The following is a 25,371-nucleotide window of genomic DNA, read 5'->3' on the forward strand; positions in this document are numbered from 1 at the left end:
TGATTTGGATGGATTCATATCACCTGCTACACACATACCTTCCTCAGTATATGGAAAATGAATGAATGAAAAGTTATGTGTTAGGTGAACTGCCAATTACTAAAGTTTAATTGCTTGATTTGTGTGTAAAGTTGACCAAAATAGGTACTCATGGGATATACAATTTGCATGGTTATAAAATGCATAGTTATAATGCTTTTGTTGAGACTTGCAGCTGATTTTTGGAGACTCTGGGTGGAAGTAACCTTTGTTTTTTAGGCTCATTGAATTTCAGATCCACCCACACATGTGGTGAGTTTGAGTAGGTGCACATGTGTGCGTCTTTGTGTCAGTTGCTGGAAATGATGCAGAACCGGGTTTTCGGGGAAAGGCTGCTGAATTCCAATGAGTGTTTTGGAAGTTGTATGTGCTGCGATGAGACACTGTTGAAATGCATGCCTTGTCTCTGTCTCTGTCTGCTGGTCTCCCTCCCCTCTCTCTCCTATTTCTTCCATATCAGACAGACTTGTGTCTCTTTGTTCAGGGATGATGCTGTGGTGAAGAGCAGGTATGTTACCATGGCAACTAGGGAAGTGACTCTTGCCTCCTTCTCTCTTCATGGCTTCACAGTTGCCTCCGGTTCATTCTCCAGCCTGAGCTCTGCATCCTTCAGCCTGAAGTACCGTAGAAGTCCTTGAACTTTACCTGCATGTTAACATCCCTTCTTTAGGTGTGTTGATTAATGTTGTTTTGCGCCGTTATTGAATTGGCCTGCAGCTGAAAAAACTCAGAATCCACACAGTGTTGACACATTAAATTCACTGACATCTCTATCTCATGCCCAGCAGTTTAGGTGCGAAGATGTTGATTTACACTGCAGATAAATTGTTGAGTTGGTGCCAGAAATGATCAGTTGGCTGCGCCTCAGAACTTCTCCTCATCTGTGTGGCGCTGACACCGTGTGGCTCATGTAGTCAACTGCAATGCAGTAAGAAAAATGGGCTGCAAAGATGAACTGATTTGACCCAAAGTGGGAAGGTTCAGCAAATATTTCTCATTTAACTCACGGTAGTCTTCTGAGCCAGTCTGTAAAAATCCGTCACCTGTCAAGTGTGAAACTCTGTTGGAGGGATAAAGACTTTTTTAAAATGATAAAAAAAAAATTAGTTTTGACTTAGTGTTCATCTAATGCATATGTATATAATTTTGCATACTTACAGTTCATTCAGTGCTTACACCACCATTCAAAAGTTTGGGGTCACTTAGAAATGTCTTATTTTTGAAAGAAAGGCAGATTTTCAATGAAGATAATATTAAAGGAATCAGAAATCCAGTCAAGACATTGTTAATGTGATAAATGATTATTCTAGCTGGAAACAGCTGATTTTTAATGGAATTTCTCCATAGGAGTACAGAGGAACATTTCCAGCAACCATCACTCCTGTGTTCTAATGCTACATTGTGTTAGCTAACGGTGTTGAAAGGATAATTGATGATTAGAAAATCCTCTTGCAATTATGTTAGCACATGAATAAAAGTGTGAAAAATTGTCTGGTTGACCCCCAAACTTTTGAACGGTAGTGTATACTGCTCATACATACAATATGTATTTAAGGACATTCATAATGCTCCTAGGCTATCAGAAAGTTTTTTCCCCGCTTCTGGTTCAATGCTTAACTGCATTTTGTTGTCTTAGTACTTGTTGCATTAACAATAACGTTGCATTTAATCTACTGTAAAAAGAAACAAAAATAAACAAAAAAAACCCACAATGAATTGCTAAAGATTAAACCAGAAAAAATGAATATCTGCCAATGTTGAACTTTTCATCATGTTTCAGATGTCTTAGATGTCTCTAGCATGTGACTTCCTGTCCAAACGTCTTGTGGTTTAGCTGCAGTGGAGGTAAAAATACTTAAAATGTCATAACAGAATGTAAAGAAAATAAGTAGATATTTGTTTTGCAGAGTCTCATGTTTGTCCAGTGACCCTTTACAAGGGCTGAACCCAAGGCTAGGAACCACTGGATTTTGAAGCATTTAACATTCACATGAGGCAATTTACAAGAATTATACAGCAGTACAATTACTTTAAAGGTCCCATATTGTGCTCCTTTATAGCAAAGGAATGCAAGTCTCACATGTCCCCAAAGTGTCTTTCCATTTTTTTTCCTAAAATACTGCAAGGCTGGTGCATTTTACCATGACTGTACAACCCTTGGTTTTAGGACTGTTCTGTTTCATACTCAAAATCAATTAACTGTTGTTGTCCCCGCCCCCTTCAGGAAGAAAACTCTCTCTGCGTGGGAAACTGATAATGCGGAACAAACTGCTGACCACACAGCTGCTGAATAAGAAAGACCCAGACTTTCTTGCTGAGCAAAAATTTGACACGGAAATATCACCAAATTTGAGCCCAGCTGTTGTTTCGAACTCATGTATGTGTCACAGTAGAGATGGCAATTCAGTAGAATTGACAATTCTCCTAGTAGAGATGCCAATCGCAGTTTTCCCTTGGAGAGATGCCATTCGACATTGCAATTGCTAACCCTAACCCTAACCCTAACCAATTCAGTAGAATTGGCAATTCTCTTAGTAGAGATTGCGATTGGCATCTCTACTAGGAGAATTGCCAATTCTAATAGGAGAATTGCCAATTCTACTGAATTGCCATCTCTACTGTGACATATGTTTAACTTTCAGTGGTGGAGGAAGTAAAGACTTAAGCAACTTCAATTTTTAACAGCTATACTTTACATGTCTAAGATTATAGCAACCGCAAAACACAATAAAAGGAATTTTCACCATATGGGACCTTTAATACCATAAGTACATGTGCTGACAGTGCTTCTGTACCAGTACTTAGTACTGCTTTTATTTAAATAGGAGTTTGATTGCTGGGTTTTTATTCCTAATGGGGTATGACCTTGTTGCAATGGTGCTTTTCCTTAAATTGGTGTTCATTTAGTTTGAGGTGACTAAACTGATGGTGACTGTGAAGGCATTAATCCTGTAACCATTCAGTGAGACCACGTGTCTTTTCCTGTATGTTTCATTATGTATAACTGTCACAGGGTCGATTATACATTAATATATGTGTGTGTATATGGAATACAGTATATTGTACTTTAGTTATTGTGATAATTACACAAAATCTGTGTCTGTGGATTTGTTTTTGTTTGTTTTTGTTTCAGTTAATGCCTGACTAGTTGAGCCTCCTTGTCAGTAAGCAGAACTTTGGTTTGGTTTGTATTACTACAGCCACATTCTATGTAACACTGCCCTCTATAAGGGGCATTTTCGAGCCGATTTTCTCCCCTTTTGTCATGAATCTCTGTGGGAGAGGTAAGCGGTTTTGCTGTCCGGTGAAATTCCTGTTCTAGCAAGCTAAAACTTGTCACAAGATGCTTACTTTGTTATCATTTGATCTGTGTAGGGGCATGTGTTGTGGCGATCACTGACAGGAGGATTCTCTGTTAATATTTTCATGTCAGGTATGTTATTTTCTGTTTGAAAAACTTAACGTTCCCCTTTTGTCATGAATCTCTGTGGGAGAGGGGCATGTGTTGTGGCGATCACTGACAGGAGGATTTTCTGTTAATATTTTCATGTCAGGAGCCGGAAAATAAATGGAGACTGCCTCCAAAAAGATGCACACCTGAGTCTTTCATAACACAACGCAGAGACAGAAACAAACCGGTCACATAACCACCTATATGTTCAGGGTTTTCATTCATTGTCTCTATGTTAAGCGTTAGGCTTATTTCGTGATGCTAAATCCTTACTACACTGCTCAAAAAAATTAAAGGAACACTTTTTAATCTAAGTATTGCATCAAATCAGTGAAACATGTGGGATACTGATCTGGTCAAGTAAGTAACTGAGGGGCTTTTTAGTCAGTTTCAGCTACTTTGGTGTTCATGAAATTAACAACAGATGCACTAGAGGGGTAACAATGAGACAACCCCCAAAACAGGAATGAGTTTACAGGTGAAGGCCACTGACATTTTTTTCCTTCCTAATATTGTCTGACTGTTTTTCAATAGTTTTGCATTTGGCTAGGGTAAGTGTCACTTCTGGTAGCATGAGGCGATACCTGGACCCTACAGAGGTTCCACAGACAGTCCAACTCCTCCAGGATGGCACATCAATGCGTGCCATTGCCAGAAGGTTTGCTGTGTTTCTCAACACATTTTCAAGAGCATGGAGGAGATTCCAGGAGACAGGCAGTTAGTCTGGGAGAGCTTGACAGGGCTGTCGAAGGTCCTCAACCGATCAGCAGGACAGGTATCTGCTCCTTTGTGCAAAGAGGAACAGGATGAGCACTGCAAAAGCTCTACAAAATGAGCTCCACCAGACCACTGGTGTGAATGTCTCTGATCAAACAATCAGAAAGAGATGTAATGAGAGTGGTCTGAGGGCCCAGCGTCCTCTAGTGCCCGCTGTGCTCGCTGACTGGCACCGTGGAGCTCAGCTGGCAACACAGGAATTTGCAAGTCCACCACTGGTGCCCTGTGCTTTTCACAAATGAGAGCAGGTTCACCCTGAGCGCATGTGACAGGCATGAAAGGGTCTGGAGAAGCCGTGGAGAATGTTATGCTGCCTGTAACATTGTTCAGCATGACCGGTTTGGTGGTGGGTCAGTGATGGTGTGGGGAGGCATATCCATGGAGGGACGCAGAGACCTCTACAGGCTGGACAATGGCATTCTGACTGCCTTTAGGTATCAGGATGAAATCCTTTGACCCATCGTCAGACTCTACATTGGTGCAGTGGTCCTGGATTCCTTCTGGTGCACGACAATGCCCAGTCTTATGTGGTAAGAGAACTCATGCAGTTCCTGGAGGATGAAGGAACTGATACCATTAGCTGGCCCCCATGCTCACCTGACCTGAATCCAATAGAACACCTTTGGAACATTATGTTTTGTTCCATCAGACACCATCAGGTTGCTCCTCAGACTGTCCAGGAGCTCAGCGATGCCCTGGTCCAGTTCTGGGAGGAGATACCCCATCTCATTCAGAGCTTGTCCCGGCATCGTCAGTCATGCATACAAGCACATGGAGGCCATACAAACTACTGAATACCATTTTGAGTTGCTGCCAAGGAATTTCAGCAAGATGGACTAGCCTGCCACATCAGTTTTTCACTTTGATTTTGGGGTGTCTTGAATTTAGCCCTCCTAGGGGGTTGATAATTTTCATTCCCATCAAACAATGCTGCACTTTTCATTCCTAACACATTATCCAGTCCATATCAATGCTAATATCCAGTTTGTTTTTTCCCCGTATTGAAATATGGTGTATTTTCAAAGTGTTCCTTTAATTTTTTGAGCAGTGTATGTAAACAAGCTCCTCCGCCAGTCTATGGATTCTGCAGGAAGAATTAGCCATAAAAAACTTCTCAAAGCACTTCTGAAGCACAATCCACTCATCCATCCATAATCCATTTATCCATAACTTCACTCAGTGTGTTCCACCCGCTCACGTCTTCACCAAAATATGCCTGCTTTCTTCCACCTGCCAAACCTGCTACCTGCAGATGACAGTACAGTTTAAGGATGTCTATCAAATATGAGGCCAAGTAACCCATCTGGACTCAGGTCAGACAGATGTTGATCCTTAAAGCTGGAAAGCAACTGTGACATCTCATGATGCTATCATCGCATATCTCTCCGTAATGTCAGAGCAAGTTGTGATCAAATTGGACAGAAAATTAACGCGTTGCGGTTCAGTGGCCCGCGGGCGGGCCGTCTTTGTCAGGGCTCCCTCTTCACCCTCTCCCACCTGGCTTCCCCAAGACCCTCTCCCTCCTTTTTCTTCCCTTTTCCTCCCTCATATCTCCCTTTTCCTCTCTCCTGCCCTCCTTCCCTTCCTCGCTCTCTCCTCTGCAGGGCATGATGCAGAGTACAGCCACCAGCTGCCTTCCATCTGAGTAATCACTGTCACCCTGGAGCCCGGACAGCTGACGCTCATACCACTAATCACCTACCTGGCAATAAAAGACCGGCTCACTCATCCATTCTCTGCCAGATTGTTGCACTAGACTCATGAGTCAGTTGCCATCTCGCCTTGTTTGATTCTGCAGTGTTTTTGCTCCAAGACTAATGTGGTTTTGTCTTCTGCCTGCCTCAGATCTGTTTGGACTCCTGTACCTGCTCACTCCCAGAACTGTGTGGACTACGTTGCCCAAAGATTCCCTCCTTGGTTTCCCCAGCCCTCCTTGCCTCCCGGTGCTCCTCAGACCCGCCGAGCCCTCACGATTCCTGCCTGTCCAGAACCACCTGGAACTAACATCCGCCAGGGATCCGCTCACAACACCTGCCGCCGCACTCTGCTCCCCTCCGGAGCTTCCACGGCTGCCGATCCCCCGGCTCCCTTCCACCTCTGCAGCTGGAACCCTCCATCGATGCCGCTGCTCCCCTGGATCCATCTCCTCATCCACTTCCTCCCCTCCCTATACAATAAAACCAGTTTTCAACTTCATTCTGCCTCGGTAGCGTGGTTCCCTGCTCGAGTCCTGACCCGCCTTGTGTGACAGTCTTGATATCTGCATAAGCATTTTTCAAAATAGAACGACACGACCAACGCCATGATTCAAACACTATACACCCATGGAAAGCTTAGATTCTCATGAATCCGCTGGTATAAACCACTTTCAGATGTGATTACCACAGCGGGTAATATAAACACATTTCTCTAACAAACAACAAAACATTTAAAGGGCACAACTCACCTTTGGACGCTCTTTTACTGGTCAAAGACGAAAATAATCCATAAAAACCAGCCAGAATCCAAGCTTAGGCATCCAGACAAAACTACCACGTATAATATTTTGTCCAAAACATGTCTTGAAATAAGTAAATAAGCCATAAATAGCTCGGCTCCGTGCGCGGGCACGCACCGCATGGTGGAGCTGCGTGTTTCATATTCACTGTATTTCTGTCCATATTTTTATACAGCATACACAAATCCACGTGGTCTTGCACTCAAAACGGCGACTAAACTCTACCCTTTTGGTTTACACCACATTTCAACCAATCAAGTGACTCTGGCCTGCCTCCCAGGCAGGCTGGCCAACAGCAGATGGGCCCCTTCATATGAGCCAGGTTCTGCTCAAGGTTTCTCCCTGTTAAAAAGGAGTTTTTCCTTGCCACTGTCGTCTGAGGGCTTGCTCTGGGGGCTTCAGGCCATATGGGTTTGTAAAGCGTCTTGAAACATTTTAATTGTAATTGGTGCTATATAAATAAAACTCCACTGAACTGAACTGAATTGAGTATCAGCCATTATGCATCAACACAACTGAAATTTCAGCATACTTTGACATTAATTTTCTCTAAAATTTTACAGTAAAATCAGGTGATATTGTGCAGGTGGTAGCTGGGATGACCCCTGACAAGGCCACAGTCAGAGCTCTTTGTCACCGCCTAAGGATTTGGAGATATTGAAAGTCAACATCTGAATAACAGCATGTATTTGCAGCGGACGTCTCTCAGCCTGGCTGCTCAGCACCTGTGATAACATTACCGTATTACGCGGAATATCCGCGCAACGCCCAGAGTGCGGGCGGCTCACTTGACCGCAGTTTAACGGAGTGCTTCCTCCGACAGAAGCAGATCGCCGTAGAGTGAGGAGGATGGCGCCCAGTTTCACTACTAAAGGTTCCTACTACTGGCTTAACCCTATAATTCTTGAATCATTAAGTAATTGACAGAAAATTCTATTTTTTTCGGGTTAAAGGTTAAAATGCCGTAAAATGCATGGAAAAACGAGTAGCAGAAGTGACGTACTTTGCGCACATGCGCAGTACAAATCGGGTTTCCGGGACGGATCGGGTAGTGACATCCCTCCCAGTCTCTCTGTCTGATACACAATGGAGCTGCTCTGAAGTGCTTTTTTTTTAGTTCTTTATGAGTTTTTGGAGTGAAAATAATGTGAAAACAGGCTGAAAAACGAACATATACCATTTTTGCCCAGGGTGTGCAGAGGGTGTACAGAGGGTGTCCAAAATTGACAGCGCCTGGCCGTAGCAGTACAAATACATGTGTGAAACACTCATTTCTTGTAGTATTGCTCTGAAATTTTGACCTGAACTATTTAAGACTCCAGGCTGCTGCCTTTTTGTGTTTTCAAGCTCTCACAGTGCTGCCACACTTATTTTCAGGTGTTTTATTAGGGAAAAAATTTAGGTGAGAAAAAAATTCATCCTAATTCAGTGTGTTCCAACAGAAATACTCTGTGCCAGTAGCACCTAGAGTAATTCTGACTGCACTGGGTGAAAATTCAGGTTGTCAGCTTTCAAATGAGACCCCATCCATGCATGTACTCCAAACAGTTCAAGAACAGCATTCAATTTACTTTCTGTACATCTTCAGTAGAAATTTCAGGCGAAAATTGACTGTACTTGGGATACACATAGAGTCCGTTATTTGGAGCAGATACTTCAGTGTTTCTCAAGACACAGTTCACATAAATGCACTTATTAGTCAGAATGCCCCTGAATGTAATCCACAAATCTTTGTAGATGTAGAGTGTTGATTGGACATAGTCTCATCTCTTCTAAATATACCAAGAAATCAGGGGTGACTTTCTGTACCAGTTAAACATTTCCTCCCAGAGTGTCTTTGGAAAGAAGTGTATAAAAGGTCCATCCTATGACTCACATTTGCCACATTTTGGAGAAACAGAAGGGTGAGTTTTCTCAGCTTGACCTTTAAATGCACAGTTTTAAATTGCAGGATCTGAAGTTTAACATTAACAGAGCAAACCTTAATTCTACTTCCACCAAAGGTCAAGAGGCACTTCAGAGACAATTTCTGTGCCTCGTTCATCCTTTAGATATTCAGAGGGGATTATTCTAATATTTTTAAACCAACAGAAGGATGGGCAGTCCTTAAAATGCTTACAGGAATCCATATTTGAACATCTACATTGCATCCTTCTGCAGATTGTGTGATAAGGTCGTACTAAATGTGTGAGGAGAGATTGCTTTGCCAGACAATTTTAATATGTTTTATTTGTTACTGTGCTTAGATGACTTTTTTTTGTTTGTTTGTTTAAATCAAAATCCTGGTAGGTACCTGAGGGCTCTTATAAGATATAAGGACACTGCCATATGTTGTATGCTGTCATTGGTGGACAAAATACCCAGATGGTTTCCTTTAAGTCAAAACACCAGTACAACAATGTACAAACTCCAAATAAAAGGCCCTGCATTCAATATCCTACTTTATTAAAAGTAGTACCTGTAGTACAGAAGCATTGCCAACAGAAAAGTAAAGAAAAAGTACTTGTTTGGCTGTAAAATGCCTTGTTGAAGCTCTTTATAGAGCTGGTTTATTCCAATGGTTCTTCTGACATTTTGACCACATACAGCGCCTTCCATAATTATTGGCACCCCTGGTTAAGATGTGTTCTTTAGCTTCTAATTAATTCAGCTTTTTTTCTAAATAATATAGGACCACAATGAAAAAAAAGAGGAAAATCTAACCTTTAACTGAAGTGCATTTATTCAGTGGGGGAAAAAATCATACATTCAGAAATAATTCTTTTACATCAAATCATATGTGCCACAATTATTAGCACCCCTGATTTTAATACTTTGTACAACCCCCTTTTGCCAACAAAACAGTTCCTAAGCTTCTCCTATAATACATTTTTCTACAATTTTCAGTGTGAGAGCAAAATTGAACTCAGTTTCAGGCTTTTAACACATCTTAACCAGGGGTGCCAATAATTCTGGAGGGCGATGTATAAAGGCTTTTAGAAGGGATCGATAAAGGATGAGAGACAACAATGTAAACACACGGATGCAATAATTAAAAAAAATTCTACTACAACCCTACCCTCCTAAGTGGTGTCATTTTATAAAAAAAATTTTGCTTTTGTACAGTTTTTGAGTCCTTTTGGACACATTTGGAGTCATGTCAAATAGATTGTCACTTAAATCCCCTTTCTTCCCCATTCTGATGCTCAGTTTGAACTCCAGAAAGTTATCTTGACCACGTCTACATGCCTAAATTGCATTGAGTTGCCAGCATGTGATTGGCTGATTAGCTATTTATGTTAACAAGGAATTGAACAGGTGTACCTAATAAAGTGGCCGGTGAGTGTCTTGTTGATTGATCTGGAGAAGCTCTATAAGAATAGAAACCCCAGAACTTAGGAGGAACTGGGGGCCAGCATTTGATGTTAAGCACAAATGAGAGTACTGTTACATAAATGCTTGCAGAAGCTGTTAATCTACACAACCACACATCAGACTGCTGCCGGAAAGTGATGAGACCATCATACGCCAGCCATGTTTGCTATTAAGTCCTCGTCACTTCACATGTTGACCTACAGAGGGCAGCCCAGGACTGCATTTAACTCACAGATTACAGCTTTGCCAGCGGAGTCTATTGGTAATTCCACTCAGCCAGTAGTAGTGGTTGCCTGCTGGCCAAATGTTTGACTCAATACCTCTGCCTGTGTGTGTAAAAGTGTGATTAAAATGTGTCTTGACCCGGCTGTGACTCCCTCAGTTTGTGAACTCATTGTCTGACAGTCTGCAAACAAGCCGCTGATGCTCTGAGAGAGAAACAGAAAAGGCAACAGGGTTAAGAACTTCCATAAATGAAGCTCCTATTCAAAGGCTTATCGTGCCTCCTGGCACAATGATTGTTCTTACACATCATCCTCCTCCACTTTGGAGTTGATTCCCTCATTTTCTCTGCTCTGTACTCAGATGAGCAGCTGCAGGCAACACTGTGGATAAGTGGAACAAGAAATACAGCGAGCGTGAGAGAGACAGATAGAGGGGAGGCTGTGCTGCTTAACTTCATTTTTTTAACTCTGTGATTTATGCAGAGCGTGTGCATGTGTGGAGAAACTGTGTGGATGCGCACAAACAAACCGAAAATCAGCCCAGATAGTCCAGTTTACTCCTGTCTGATGGCTTCTGAAACACTGTGATTTTAATGACGAAATTGCAAAAACACATATTTACTGGAAGATCCATAGAAAACCTGTCAGCAGGGTTCATGGGAGACATTTGTTTGGTAGAAACAGGTTCCAGTAATGCGCTCAGAGGGCCCACTTCTACACGGCAATTTAGTGCAAACAGCTGAATTTTCTTGTTAACTTAAAATGTACGTTTTATTAATTCCGAGTTAACTAAAGATATAATTCCCAGCTTCTATTTTCAGACCACATCAGATCTTCTCAACGTGAACAGCTGGAGTTCAATGAGAGTGCCGCCGAGAGTTCACTCAACCCTTTCAATTAAAGTTTTTAAAGAGATTAAAGTAGCGTTTTAGTCGAGTTTCCAACAAAAAGCACTCCAGAGACCAAAGATTATTATTAATGAAATTACCATTATGAGATTGTATGTTCATTAATATGCACTGTCCCGTCCAATAAATAAATAAATAAATAAAATTGACATTAGGTGTATGTCTTTCATGAACGATGGTTGTCTCTATATTGCACTGATGGAGGTTGTACTGAATTCCGTCTCATTCTTAAACAAAGAAATGAGTCCAGCATACTGCACAGTATTTGCGTCTGATATGATGCTCGCTGTGTCAGATTCTGTGATTACAGAGTCATAAATTCTTGCAGTAATTTGGCCAAAACAAGACAAACTGTACCAACCTCGGTAAGAAAATGGAATATTTCACTTCATTTGCTTTTTAAATGACATATTTTCCGCCATACATCTTTCGGGTGGGGCTGTTATCAGGCTGATATTGTGTAACTAGAACCTGAGGTGACACAAATTTTACTATTTAAGCCACATTAATTAGATGGAAATGAATATCGAAGCTCATAATTGGGCAACACTAGGTGAATGAAACGGTCTTTTCACGTCTCTACTGTTGTGCAGATGAAAAACATAAGTTGTGCCTAAAGCATCAGACTCTCCCACTGCATTGGCAGAGAACTGACTGACATGTTTGCCAGATGAGCTCCACTTGATTTTGTTTTCTTCCTGTCAAAAGTTCGTCCATCTTGTACCTTGTCTGTTTCTTTTTTCTTTCTGACTAATTCTTGCTCTCCTGAATCTTAATAACCTCACCGCCATCTGAACTCCCCTTTTTCTTTATTGCTCCCGAATTAGTCAGATTTATGCCGTACACCTTTTTTTTGCATCGTAGAAGCTGAGGCACAGCAGGGGGAAAATCCTTAGAATTATTATGCTGAAATCAACATTGACTTTGACTTTTAATAGAGTGTTTCATTAGTCACTTCTTGGAGAATCGGAGAATCGGTCTTCTAGCAAATCTCTTCTTTCCTAAGAGCTGATTTTCTTTTCTTATAAACCACTAGTTAATTATTTTTCATCCTTTAACACAGTTGTCTTTGTTAATTATCATTATTATAATGAGGACTAAATGAGGGAAAGTGGAGGCAGTGTTTCTGTCATCTTCATTACCATCAATTCACTGTCAGTTCATGAAAATGATTTTAAAGTAAAAGGTGCAATGAAGAAACTTTGTGAATTAATCCGGGACAAATGTGTGTTATATGAATAACAATATTTAAAAAGGCATTTAAGACACGTTAAACATAAGTTGTTAAGTCTTTAAATCAGCACTAATTTAATGGACTTTCCAACCACTATTTTTTATTTAATTGCATGATAAAAAAGTTATAATTTACTAATTTAGATAAATTGATTTCATTTGACGGGTTGGTTTGACACAACAGTGTTGGTAATTGCATCAAGTTAATATTGTGTGTAATTTAAACTCAAATCTCCGCATTATTTGATTTAAAAATAAATTCAAGTTGAGTCCATTTTGACAATTTCAGACAGCAAAGATGGGAAATTAATAAGAAATTGATTTTAGCGGAAGAAGTAATTGCCCTAACTTTCCTTGGTGGAAGGAAAACATATTAAAATGATCCAAATTTGACCACAAAAACAGTAATTAGGGTGATTTGGCGACCCTTACATGACTGATCTATTCATTTTTCATCATCTCACTGGATCAGACTTTTTATCCAGAGTTGATCGACTGATTCTGTTCAGATTTCAGACTGACTCCTGCAACATTTTCTCTGGCTTGACGTCATTCGTTTCATCTTCACTAGCACCTCTTAGCGCCGAGCTTTTCTTCCAGGGTGAAGGACGCCTAATAAGAACATCTGAATAAGTCTAGACTTCACAAAACAGCCCCATTCACTGCAGCTTCTGACTCCGTTCAACGGGTCAGTCTGCAGATGTAACAGAACGAAAAGGGAACGAGAGAGACATCACATCTAAACGTGTGCTCGTTTCTCAGAGGAAGCAGGGGAACTAGGTGTAAACATGGGATTTGTAAACAAAATGAAAGATGAAAACAAGCCGAGTGAAGTTTCATTATCAGCCGTGGATGCGAGAGTAGCCCCGCATTGTGTTGTGGGTTTAAAGGTTGGAATGAAACTAAGAGGCAGGAGAGAACTGTGTGTTCTTGACAATTCCCCACTCTCTGCCTGAAACAGAGATGTGCTGACAGTCGTTCAGCTTGAAATGTAAATAGGTCCGACATTAGTATTCAAGCATCATCCCATACTCTGTTTTTGTGTCTGTGCATGTGTGTGTGTTAAAGCGGGGGGGGGGGGGGGGGGGGGGGGGGTAACAGTAGGGAATTGGAGTATTTGATCAGGCTCCCCTCGGTTTAGTGTGAATCTCAATAGCAAGAGTTCATCTGTGGGACAGTCAGGAAGCATATCAGCTCCATAACAGTGTTTGTCAGATTTTTGGGAATAATACGTGTGCGTGTGTGTGTTTGCCGTGAGCTCCCAGCATCTGTCTCTTTACATGAGGCGCTCCTCAATCCCACACATTCAATACACGAGATATCACTGCGACATGCAAAACGCTAAGCTGTGAAACTCCTACGCATCCAACTCAGCTACTGTGTGTGTGTGTTTGTGTGTGTCTTTGTCCGCCACATTCACCGGTAAGTGAACCCTTGTCCCTGAAAATCCAAATGACACAGTAAACTGTTCCTGTCACCCATAAATCCAGGCAATTATCCTGACGAAAACACAAACAAACACACACACAAACACACCAAAGCGGATATTTTGTGTCCACCAACACTCCCGATGTATGTGTGCCAGTGTGTTAATCTGGCACCTTTTTATGCCAGTTGGCAGGAAGTGAAGAGGAACAAGGAGGACTTTTTTTCTCTCTTTTTTTGTAACTCAGTGCTAGATGTGATTTGTAAAAGCTCCATAAATCCTTTAAAACTTTTCACTTGAACTTGAATTACATCAGATGAAGAGTAAGTCGAAATCTTACCGTTAGATTTAAACTTTTTCTAGTTTTGGTTGATGTGTTAGAAGATCCTTTTCTCTAGTTAAAGACAGTCAGGCAGCAGCAAAAACACGCAGAGTCGTTTCTGCAACCAGTTTTTTGAAACCTATAATAGATTTTTGTTGTATTTTGTTATCGTGACACCATCTAGTGGTCACACTAATTATAATGCTGTCATAAAAATACAAAGTCCATATAGGGAGGAGGTCGGGGTGGATCATAGACTGTATATAAAGTGGACGTAGCATCAGGCTCCAGAATTGAAGCAAACCCGGAAGTGTCAAAAACTTGCAATATCACGCCGTCCGCTAGGGTTGGCTCCAAAAAGCTTTTGCTCCTTAGACCCCAATTCATTTTGGAAAAAATAAAATTTGATAGACTGATTTTCTACAGCTCAGGATTTTTTTCCTGTTAGTTTTCATGGTCAAAATGAGAGATCAGGTGGCCGATCTTAAAATAAATCAATACTGAATTTTAAATAAATTGTTAAAGTTGGCGGAGCCAGGGGGCGTGGCTATACTTGATAGACAGCAACAGAAGCCTCTGCGGTAAAATGTGGGCGGGATAAGAGAAACCCTTAGCCAATCCTGCCCCTAGTTGCTCTCCGGTCCAGTCTGTTTGATGACGCTTTTTACGTCACTGGCTCCAAAAAATCCAAAACGGCGACCAGGAAGTAGCAAAATCCGGGCTTCATTTTCTCGGTGTTGAAACCAACGGGTGACGTCACAGTCAGTTTATGCCTGGGGTGGATGGACAGGCTGACAAAATGTTTGACTTTGAGAAAACAAAGTTGTTTCCTGTTTCAAACTTTTTTTCTAGTATTGGTTGAAGTGTTAAAACCCTGACTATCCTCTTTTCTTATTTTGCATTCTCTGCTTCAAGACAATCAGGCAGCGACAAGCACACAAACTCATCAGTTTACTGCAACCTGTAATTGATTTTTGTTGCATTTTGTTCATGTGGCAGCACCGTCATGGAAATTACAATGTCATCATAGAGATACAAAGTCTAGATATGAAGGAGGTTGGGGTGGATGGACGGGCTGACAAATGTTTGACTTTCAGAGTGCAGGTTGTTTCTTGTTTCAGACTTTTTCTGGAATTGACTCATGTATTAAAAGATCATTTTCTTTGGTTAAAGACAGTCAGGGAGCAGGAAAACACACAGAGTTGTTTGTGCAACCAGTTTATTGCAACCTAGAATAGATTTTTGTTGTATTTTGTTATCGTCACAACACCATCTAGTGGTCGTAGTAATTATAATGTCGTCAAAGAAATTTGGGGTAGATGGGTAGGGCTGACAAAACATCTGACTTTCAGAGTGGAAAATTGTTTTCTGCTTCGAATTTTTTAAGTGCTAATTGTTTTTTTTGTTAAGATTAAATATTCTTTTTTCATATTTTATATTCCTTTTTTAAACAGGCAGCAACAAGCACACAGACTCATGAGTTTGTTGCAACCTGTAATAGATCGTTGTTATATTTTGTTATTGTAACAACAATTTCTAGTATTTGTGCTATTTATAATGTTGTCATAGAAACACAAAGTCCATACAGGGAGGAGGTCAGGGTGGAAGGATGGGCTGACTTGACTTTCAGAGAGCAAAGTTGTTTCCTCTTTCAAACTTTTTCTAATATTGATCGATGCGTTAAAAGATTACGCAGACGGACCAGTCATTTGTGCAAATGCTTTACTATAACCCATAATAGATTTGTGTTGCATTTTGTTAATTTGGCAGCATCATCTAGTGGTTGTAGTAATTATAATGTCATCATAGAAATGCAAAGTCCATATAGGGAAGAGATCGGGGTGGATGGACTGGCTGACAAAACGTTTGACTTTCAAAATGCAAGTTGTTTCCTGTTTTAAACTAAAGGTGAAAAAGGTCAAAGGTTCCTTATTGTCATATCATTCCACATTTGCACATGAAACAATACGAAATTAGACCCTGGTCCTGGTTTCAGCCATAACACAATATAAAACACTTTCATAAAAGACAATAAAGAGACACACTAAAATATACAAATCTACAACATAAATATATGTGCAATGAGACCATCAGTTAGTGCAATATTTAGTAGATACATAAAGAGCCTAGTGCAGTAGTGCAGTGTGTGTATGCATGTGTGTGTGCGTGTGTATGCTTGTGAGTATGTGGGGATGTGTGCATGCATGTGTATTTGCGGGGAGAGGTGGTGATGATGCGAAAACAGAGTCTACATAGACCTGTTCAACAGCCTGACAGCTTCAGGGAAGAAGCTGTTTCTTAGTCTTGTGGTTCTAGTCTGGATGCTGCGCAACCTTCTCCCTGAAAGGAGAAGGTTGAAGTGTTTGTGTGCAGGGTGGGTGAAGTCCTTCAGGATGGAAGTGGCCCTCCTCCTGCATCTGTTGGTGTAAATGTCAGTGGTGGTGGGGAGGCTGCCTCCCACAGTCCTCTGAGCCGCTTTCACCACCCTCTGCAGAGCCTTCCTTTCTGCGGCCGTGCAGCTGCCATGCCACACAGTGATGCCAGTGCTGAGGATGCTCTCCACCGCCCCTTGGCAGAAGCTCTTCAGGACTGGGCCTCCCAGACCGACATGCCGCAGCTTCCTGAGGAAGTAGAGGCGCTGGTGGGCCTTTTTAATCAGCTGGGAGGTGTTGTGGCTCCAGGTGAGGTCCTCAGACAGGTGTACTCTCAGGTATCTGTAGGTGAAGACCACCTCCACGTCAGCGCCGTCGATGTGCAGGGGACGGGGGAGACGTCTGGCTCTGCGGGAGTCCACCACCATCTCCTTGGTCTTTTTGACGTTGATGCAGAGGCTGTTGTCTCTGCACCAGCTAACCAGGAATTCTACCTCCTCTCTGTAGTGGGACTCATCGTTGTTAGTGATGCATCTCACCACTACTGTGTCATCCGCAAACTTCACTATATGGCAGCGCAGATGTTTTGCAGAGCAGTCATACGTGAGCAGGGTGAACAGGAGGGGGCTCAACACACAGCCCTGGGGCGAGCCAGTGTTGATGGTGATTGGGGAGGAGGTGATGTTGTGAATCCGGACAGTTTGGTGCCTGTCTGTCAGGAAGTCCAGGACCCAGTCCCCCAGTGAAGGACTGAGCCCCAGGGTGGAAAGTTTTCCCACCAGCGTCTGTGGAATGATGGTGCTGAAGGCGGAGGAGAAGTCTAGGAAGAGCACACGGACGCATGCGTTCCTGCTCTGCAGATGGGTGAGGGCTGTGTGCACCACTGAAGAGATGGCATTGTCAGTGGAGCGATTTTTCTTGTAGGCGTACTGGTGGGGGTCCAAAGTGGCATCGATGGAACTTTTGATGTGGGCCATCACTAGCCTCTCAAAGCACTTCATGACTGTGGGTGTGAGGGCTACAGGCCGATAGTCATTCAGGCCCGTCACTTTGGAAGACTTGGGGACCGGTATGATAGTGGCTAAACTAATAGTGAATGTTGTTTCTTTTAACGGTAACAACTCCACAGTCTTGACCACATGTTTATTATTGTGACCATAAAGACAAAGCTCCTTAATTCTTTTGGAAATTTTCTGTTGTTCTTGTCCCATTTTGTTTGGGGACATGATAGGGACATAACACATTGCATTTTCATAAACATAACCAAATTGTTTGTAACCTAAATGAACCTTTACAGCAGCTTTGCCACATCACAAGAAATTTATTTATTATTTTTCAATTGGGTGTACTAAATGGCATATCAGTAGTATGGAAAAACAAAGTCACTCCTTTACAGGTGAACGAAATGCTACAAATGCAAATAAGTCAATCCCTCTCCATTCTTTCCCATGCCTAGTCGTACCATTTCTTTCTGATTAGGACTTTCGAAAGACATAAATATGATTAGAAGAAGCAATATGTAGCTTTTAGAATTTAAAAGGAATCCAGTCCTGTTATGAGATACATGCTGGTAAGAGGATTTCAGTTGTATTTCAGGAACCGTAGTGTTTATGAAAGTTTCTGATTACCGTAAGGATTACAGCAGGCTATTTTTCCTCCACTTGTTACAGTATATTCTGTATATCAAGCTTTAGTCTCACAGACAGGCATTTTCCAATTTTGATGCTGGTATCAGATCTTTGTCCTGCATGAAAGAAATGCATGAGCTGAATATGATGGCGTGAAATTTCCATAGATTTTTCTTACAACGATTGTTCGACCGAAAATGCTTTCCACTACACAGATCCATCAGACACTGGTATCTGTTTTGCTTCTGTTATCTGTTATGGGGGTTCCAGCTTATCTTTCATTTGCACACTATGCAGTTGGTACAGCTGCACTAATATGAAACATGCCACACAGGAAGTAAATCACATTTTTAAAATATGTCTCTTGTGGAAAATATGTCTAAACATGTTTATTAAAGTAGGAAAATTGTGTCTTAAAAGTAAAAAAAAAAGCTACAGATCCTCATAAAAGGTCACTATTTTTGCATTGTCACGCAATAAGCCTTACTGATCCATATGAACAGGTTGTGATTGTTCAGTTCAGGTATAATAAACTGCAACTTTAAGGAAACAGTCTGCAGATGTTTTTTTTAAAATCCCTGACAGTATCCAGCTGCCCGTTTAAGGTTCGGGCTTCAGCTGTTGATGTGGCTCAATCTGTGAAGTCCACCTGTTGATATTTGCACCTGTTGTGTTACCAACAAACCACAGACACTCAGTAATAGAGCAGCTTTAATACAATGCTCAGCCAGCACAACTACCAGTGCACATATGTAATCACGATTAAAAACTTCTGGCAACTGTGTCATTCCATACAGAAAAAACACATCCCTACAAAATTTGCCGTGTCGTCTTAAGGGCTCCGTAAAAAGAAACAACTTGAAGTTTGTTACAAATTACGAGGACGCTGCAGCTCCCGTTACAACAATCTATTTGCTTATTAAGTTAACGTTCTCATAATTATTCAGATATCTGCAGATTCTGCTCAGTTTCTACAGGAATAATTATACCGCTGCCCTTCAAAAATAATTACCCTGTAAAAATGTTGTATATGCTTTTCCGCGCTCTAATGTATAGTAATGAGTTTAAAATGCATTAGGATTCCCTGTGGCCACCAATTTGCATAATGAGTTTAGCTTATTTGTAATTTTCTTTTACAGATTGTGAATGTATCATGACATAGTACATGCCAAATTTCACAATAAAAGTGTTGAGTTCTTTTTTTTGATGAAAAGATAAAATCTAACAAATTAACATGATACAAATATGAAAAAAAGGAGAAATCTGAAGTAATGTGAAAAGGATAAAAGCCTGTATTTCACATTAAACAAGAGCATTACCAATGACAAAGATGTAAGCCATTGTTTGAGTGTTATGTTCGGGACCCACAGATTTATTGAAAGATACGGTCTTTGTCCATATCACCTTGTCAGAAGCAGCGTACAGTCCAGCGTAGAGCAGCATCATTTGAACCTGGTAGGGCTGATGAGATCTGACATGCAGAGTTGTGGACGCTGCTGCACACAAAACTTAAAATTGGGGGTATTTCATATTATTAAACACAGAAATATGCCAAGATGGTTTGATAACAGCTGCTAGTACAAGGCATGCCTAATTTTGCAGTGAAATAAATCAATGCTAATTCAATGGAAATGCATGTCGAGTTCATCTTCAGTGAACTTTGATCTGCACCACTGACTGTAGAAAGAATATGTGGAGAGCCCAGAGAGCCGTCTTTGGTTGGAATAAGAACAGTTTGTATCGCGAAAGCAAGAGTTCAAAGAGTAAGTACTTTTTTTGAATAAACAATTTAAACTTGCTGTTCCGTTAGCGTTTGCCAACAAAGCTGTTGTTCACTTTAGAAAGCTCTTAATGAATGCAACGATATACAGTAAAGCTCATTTTAAAAACCAATGGACCAGAATGTCTCTGACTTTGTTGCACCTTATCTGTCAGTTCATCAGTCCACCATTTGAACCCTTTAGCACCGTCTACTTTGGATGCAGAAATATCTGGTTCTTAAGTTCATCCTCCAATTCACTATCTATAATACAAGGGCACAGTCACTGTAACATCGCCTATTGGATTGAGAACTACTGCTTTGAAGCGTCAAGTTTGACATTTGAGCTTTTGAAACCAATAAGGGAGCATTGCTAAACTTAAGGACAGTATGCGCATACACTGCTTTATCATCTATCTAACTCAAAATGGAAATTTATGAAATTAGCACTATGCTGTGTTTAAAAAAGTCTTGACACTAGCAACCAAGAAGAACAACTAATTACGGAAATATTTACTGAGGTGATAGAAAAAGGGAGAAGTAGAGTCATTTTTTCATAGACTTCTGTACAATCAGACTTCTTGTTGCAACTAGAGTCGCCCCCTGCTGGCTGTTAGAAAGAATGTAAGTGTAGGGCGCTTCTGCACTGGCTTCACTTTTCAGACCTAGAATCCATCATTTATAAGCAGCTTTTAGTAATTTTACAGCACAGCAGGAACATTGTTCAAATGTTACTGTGGATTTAGAATAGAATATCTTTATTTGTAATTTGTCACGTTCAAAGAAACTGTATGCAAACCATGCAAGTGCAAAATGCAATTCTTACAGCAAGTGCAGTTTTTTTTTTCAATAAAGATAACGGTAAATTAATCAGTATTACAGTCCAGACATTGTTAATGTGGTAAATGACTATTCTGGCTGGAAACATCTGATTTTAATGGAATATCTCCATAGAGGTACAGAGGAACATTTCCAGCAACCATCACTCCTGTGTTCTAATGCTACATTGTGTTAGCTAATGGTGTTGAAAGGCTCATTGATGATTAGAAAACCCTTGTGCAATTATGTTAGCACATGAATAAAAGTGTGAGTTTTCATGGAAAACATGGAATTGTCTGGGTGACCCCAAACTTTTGAAGTTTGGTGTAGGTATATTCAGATATAACTACCTAATGAACAAATGAACGAACTAATCAAACAAATAAAAAATGCTTCTAAACTAACTATGAAAAGATTGTTTAAAAAGAGGAGGGAAAAAGTATTGTAAAAAGATTCTAAAAAGGCATTGTTCAGTGCAGCTATGGCTCTGTTTGGGACTGTTCTTTAGCCACTGACAAATACACATTTTGCTCTAGTAGGTATTTTCAGGAACAGAATGAAGTACAGTGTGTATGATTAGGTGAGAATAAGCTATAGTGTTTCAGGTAATGAAGCAACATGAAACAATACGGCTCACTGATGTGTTTCTGGACACACACAAAAAAGGAACTTAGTCTGGTCAGTTCTTTGTTGGTTTCAGTCTTTTCATGGGCTTTTGTTGGCAGTGAGCTAAACACCAGCCTTTAAGCCATTGAGTGCATATCTGTTTGTGCTCCATCAGTGTGTGAGAGTCTGTGAAGGCAGCTGCTGGAAAGTCTGAACATCAACTTTTCTAGGACTTAATTATTACTGGATGCGTTACAAGTCAGCATCTGTGTTAACCAGGGCAGATGGCAGCGGAGACTGTCGACTTTCCACATGGAGGGTAACAGTCAGCTAACGCAGTATGTGTGTGAATAAAAAGAGAGCAGCGAGCGGGTGTGTGTTTAACCCAGCTCCAGAACCTCTTGATGCTGCATATGTCTCCTCCTCCTCCCATGGTGAGGAGCTCATCATCAGAATAGCGCTCTCCTCCTTTTCCCTGCTCCCTCTTCCCTGGCGCTCTCGCTCTGTCTCTCTCTCTCCCTTTCCCCCGATGCTCCACACTTTTTGAGGAGCTGTCATGTCTTTCTCTCCTCTCTCCCTCCATCTCCACTCTCTCTCTCTCTCGCTCTTCTCGCTCTGTCATCTTTCCACTGTGGCTGCAGGGGCGGATCAAAGCCGGGTGGAGGCGGAGGGAGATAGAGACGGGGGGTGTTGGAGAGAGGGAGAGGAAGAGCAGGATGAAGAGGGAGTACTTCTGTTTTTTTGGGGGGGGTGAAATAGAGGACAGGGTAGCTCTGTGACACACATACAAAAACCTCCACCAAAATATGCTGCTATAAGAAGCGCCGAGGTTTCTGGCTGCTGCTGCTGCTGCAAGTGCATTAATGACTGAAAAATTGACAAATGCATGCTCATGATGATCAAATATAAGGCTGAGAATCAGTGTCACAGCCTTATTAGCCCATACAACCAAGCCTGATCCTGTGGTGAAGGTTAAATCAACGTGGGTCTTTTATAAGCCACCATCACTACAGATTGAAGGTTAGAAATGATGTTTTTTATATATCTGTGTAAACGTTTAGTGCAGTGTTTCCATCTGCATGAGCCGAACACACTGTAAATTACATAATCACGCACATTTGACCCAGTAAATCACCTCAAACTGCACAGTGAATGGCTAAACATTTGGGTTACTAGTTTATGGAGCTGTGCTAAACAATGCATGGATGCAAAAGCTGTTTTTTAAAAAAGTTATTTTTCATAAAATCCTGCACATGACAGCTGTGCATCAACAAATTTTGACCTAATAATCTCAGTAGTAGTAGACTTTTGCATGCAGTTGGCACTAGGGTCAGGTAGCTAGGTACATTTAATCAAGATTAATACTGAGGTACTTCTTTTTAATGTAACCTCACACTTTTTGCTCTGCAATATTTGAAATGAAAATATCTCACATTTTACTCCTTTACGTGTAAAAGCTACTTGTTATTTGAGTAAAAAAAAAAAAAAAATCTTATCAAGGAAGTGTAACCCCTGAAAAATATCTCCCTAGTTTTACATTTAGTTTTGTCTACAATTAAATCCTCACTCTAAATTTGCCTAAACATGAATAAATTCAGTTTAGTCTGATTGCGGCTTATAGCCTTGGCTTATTTTTAAGTACTGTTGGGACGACTAGCTAGAACCCGACTAGACAGCTGGTCTGGTAGCTCAGATTGTCAGCTGTTCACGTTTTCCAAACATTGCTCAACTTACAAAGAGAATATTTTGCCGGCTGTCCACCTCTGTCCCATCAGAGATTATTTCCTGCTCCAACATTTGAGTGTTTGTGGACAGTGATAAAAGATTTTACTGTATACAGTTATGCCCAAAAATGTGAGGTACACTCCTCGTTTTCCAGTTAGGAAGATCATTATTTTGATGTATATTTGTACATATGATATGCTTTATTTTGCTGTTATTAAAATATTTTTGTTTTAGAAAAAGCAGAAATGCAGATTATTGGCAGATTATTTGGGGGTGATTTAAATATATTGTAACGGTTTCACCTCATTAATTGATCATCCTCATAACCAAATACCAATCCACAGAGCAGAACTCCCATTCACAGCACAAACTATGTTAATTGAACAAATACTGACGTCACCGGCAGGAGAATTTTTTATTTTTTAATTTTTTTTTTCTTTTTAGATTTCTACTCCTGTCATTCAGTTTGAGTCAAACTGTGGGCAAACTTGTTTTAAGAAGATGTTCAAGGCAGAGATTTCTCCTGCCATCCAGTCATTCAGTTTCACCTTCCCTGTAGCTTCTTAGTCTAATGTTTGTATATGCACGGCTGAAAAAGACTGATCAGAACATACATGACAGAGATACTGATGTTCTTCAGGAGATATCCACTTGGGAAATCAGGTTTCTCAAATGTAATGACTAGAGAAACCACATTTCTATGTACATGATGGCTAAGAAATTGATAAAATGTATGTAAATAGGGCTGCACAGTGGAGTAGTGGTTAGCACTTTCGCCTTGCAGCAAGAAGATCTCTGGTTCAAATCCCGGCCTGGGCCTGAGATCTTTCTGCATGGAGTTTGCATGTTCTCTCTGTGCATGCGTGGGTTTTCTCCAGGTACTCCGGCTTCCTCCCACAGCCCAAAAATATGCTGAGGTTAATTGATTACTCTAAATTGCCCGTAGATGTGAATGTGAGTGTGATTGTTTGTCTGTATATGTAGCCCTGTGACAGACTGGTGACCTGTCCAGGGTGTCCCCTGCCTTCACCTGAGTCAGCTGGGATAGACTCCAGCACCCCCCGTGACCCTAGTGAGGATAAAGCGGTGTATAGAGAATGGATGGATGGATGTAAATAAATGTATGGAATATCATATTATTACTTTTACGGGTGGCATGGATCAGTGGGTAGAGTGGCTGTCTTTTAACCGGAAGGTTGCTGGTTCGATCCTTGGCCTGTTGAGCTTTCCCTGAGCAAGACACCTAACCCCTAATTGTTAAGATGGCAACAATAAGCACAGACAAATGAATAATTGAACTATATAGAACTAAATGAGAATAAAGGAAAGATCTCACCCTGATGCACATTAACTAAAGACAGTGAGTAAAACTCAAAGGTCCATGGATGTCTGTAAAGTCTGGGGCAAAGCGGCTCCATTATCAAGTGATATTATGGGTGTAGGAGGATTTGAATGCTTGGATTTTGTTCATGCAACTGAACTTTGTGTTTTCTGTGTGTCCTTTAGTGGTGGTTTGCATCTGATGCATTCAACTATTCAACATTCTATTTAGCAATTTTCTTGTTGTTATTGATGAAGTGTCTATTGGTGATACGCATGGCTGTTGTTTCAAACAGTTGCACCTGGTATATATTTTAATTGCGTTCTTTTTTCTCCACAACGCAACACTGTAGTAGAAACACCACCTTAAAAATGATTGTTCCATCTGCCGAATCAGATTCCTGTTTATTTGCTCCCTGTGTTGTTTTTGAAACCTTGTTAACTCTGAGTCTTTCTGTCCGACCAGCCTACTCACCCACTGCCAGTCATTCATCCACTCTCCAGCCATGTCACTCTCTGATCAGCCTCTTCATTCCTCAGCCACTCACCTGCCACTGGTTCCTCCACAGGTGTCACTCTGGACAGGAAAAGCCCAACTTCCTCCTCCAATGGCAGCGGCAGCAAAGTCTGACCCGGTTCAGTGTAACAGACTCAAGCTTCTGATCACAGAACAACACATTTGGTTTGTACACTGAGCAGAGTTTGGATGGCAGACCATAGTAGCACAGTACAATGTGCATGTACAAACACCTGAAGGGAAACCAACAGGTGCAATTTGGCAAAGAAGCTCTTTACACCTCCTCTCATTTGCACTTTTTTCTGCTGCTGTTGTAGACAACAGAATGTGTATAATGGCGACTGAAACGTCACTCATTAACATGTTAACCAGCAGTTGGTTCCAAGGAAGAATG

Source organism: Acanthochromis polyacanthus, chromosome 5, assembly GCF_021347895.1.
Source record: "Acanthochromis polyacanthus isolate Apoly-LR-REF ecotype Palm Island chromosome 5, KAUST_Apoly_ChrSc, whole genome shotgun sequence".
NCBI lineage: Eukaryota > Metazoa > Chordata > Actinopteri > Pomacentridae > Acanthochromis > Acanthochromis polyacanthus.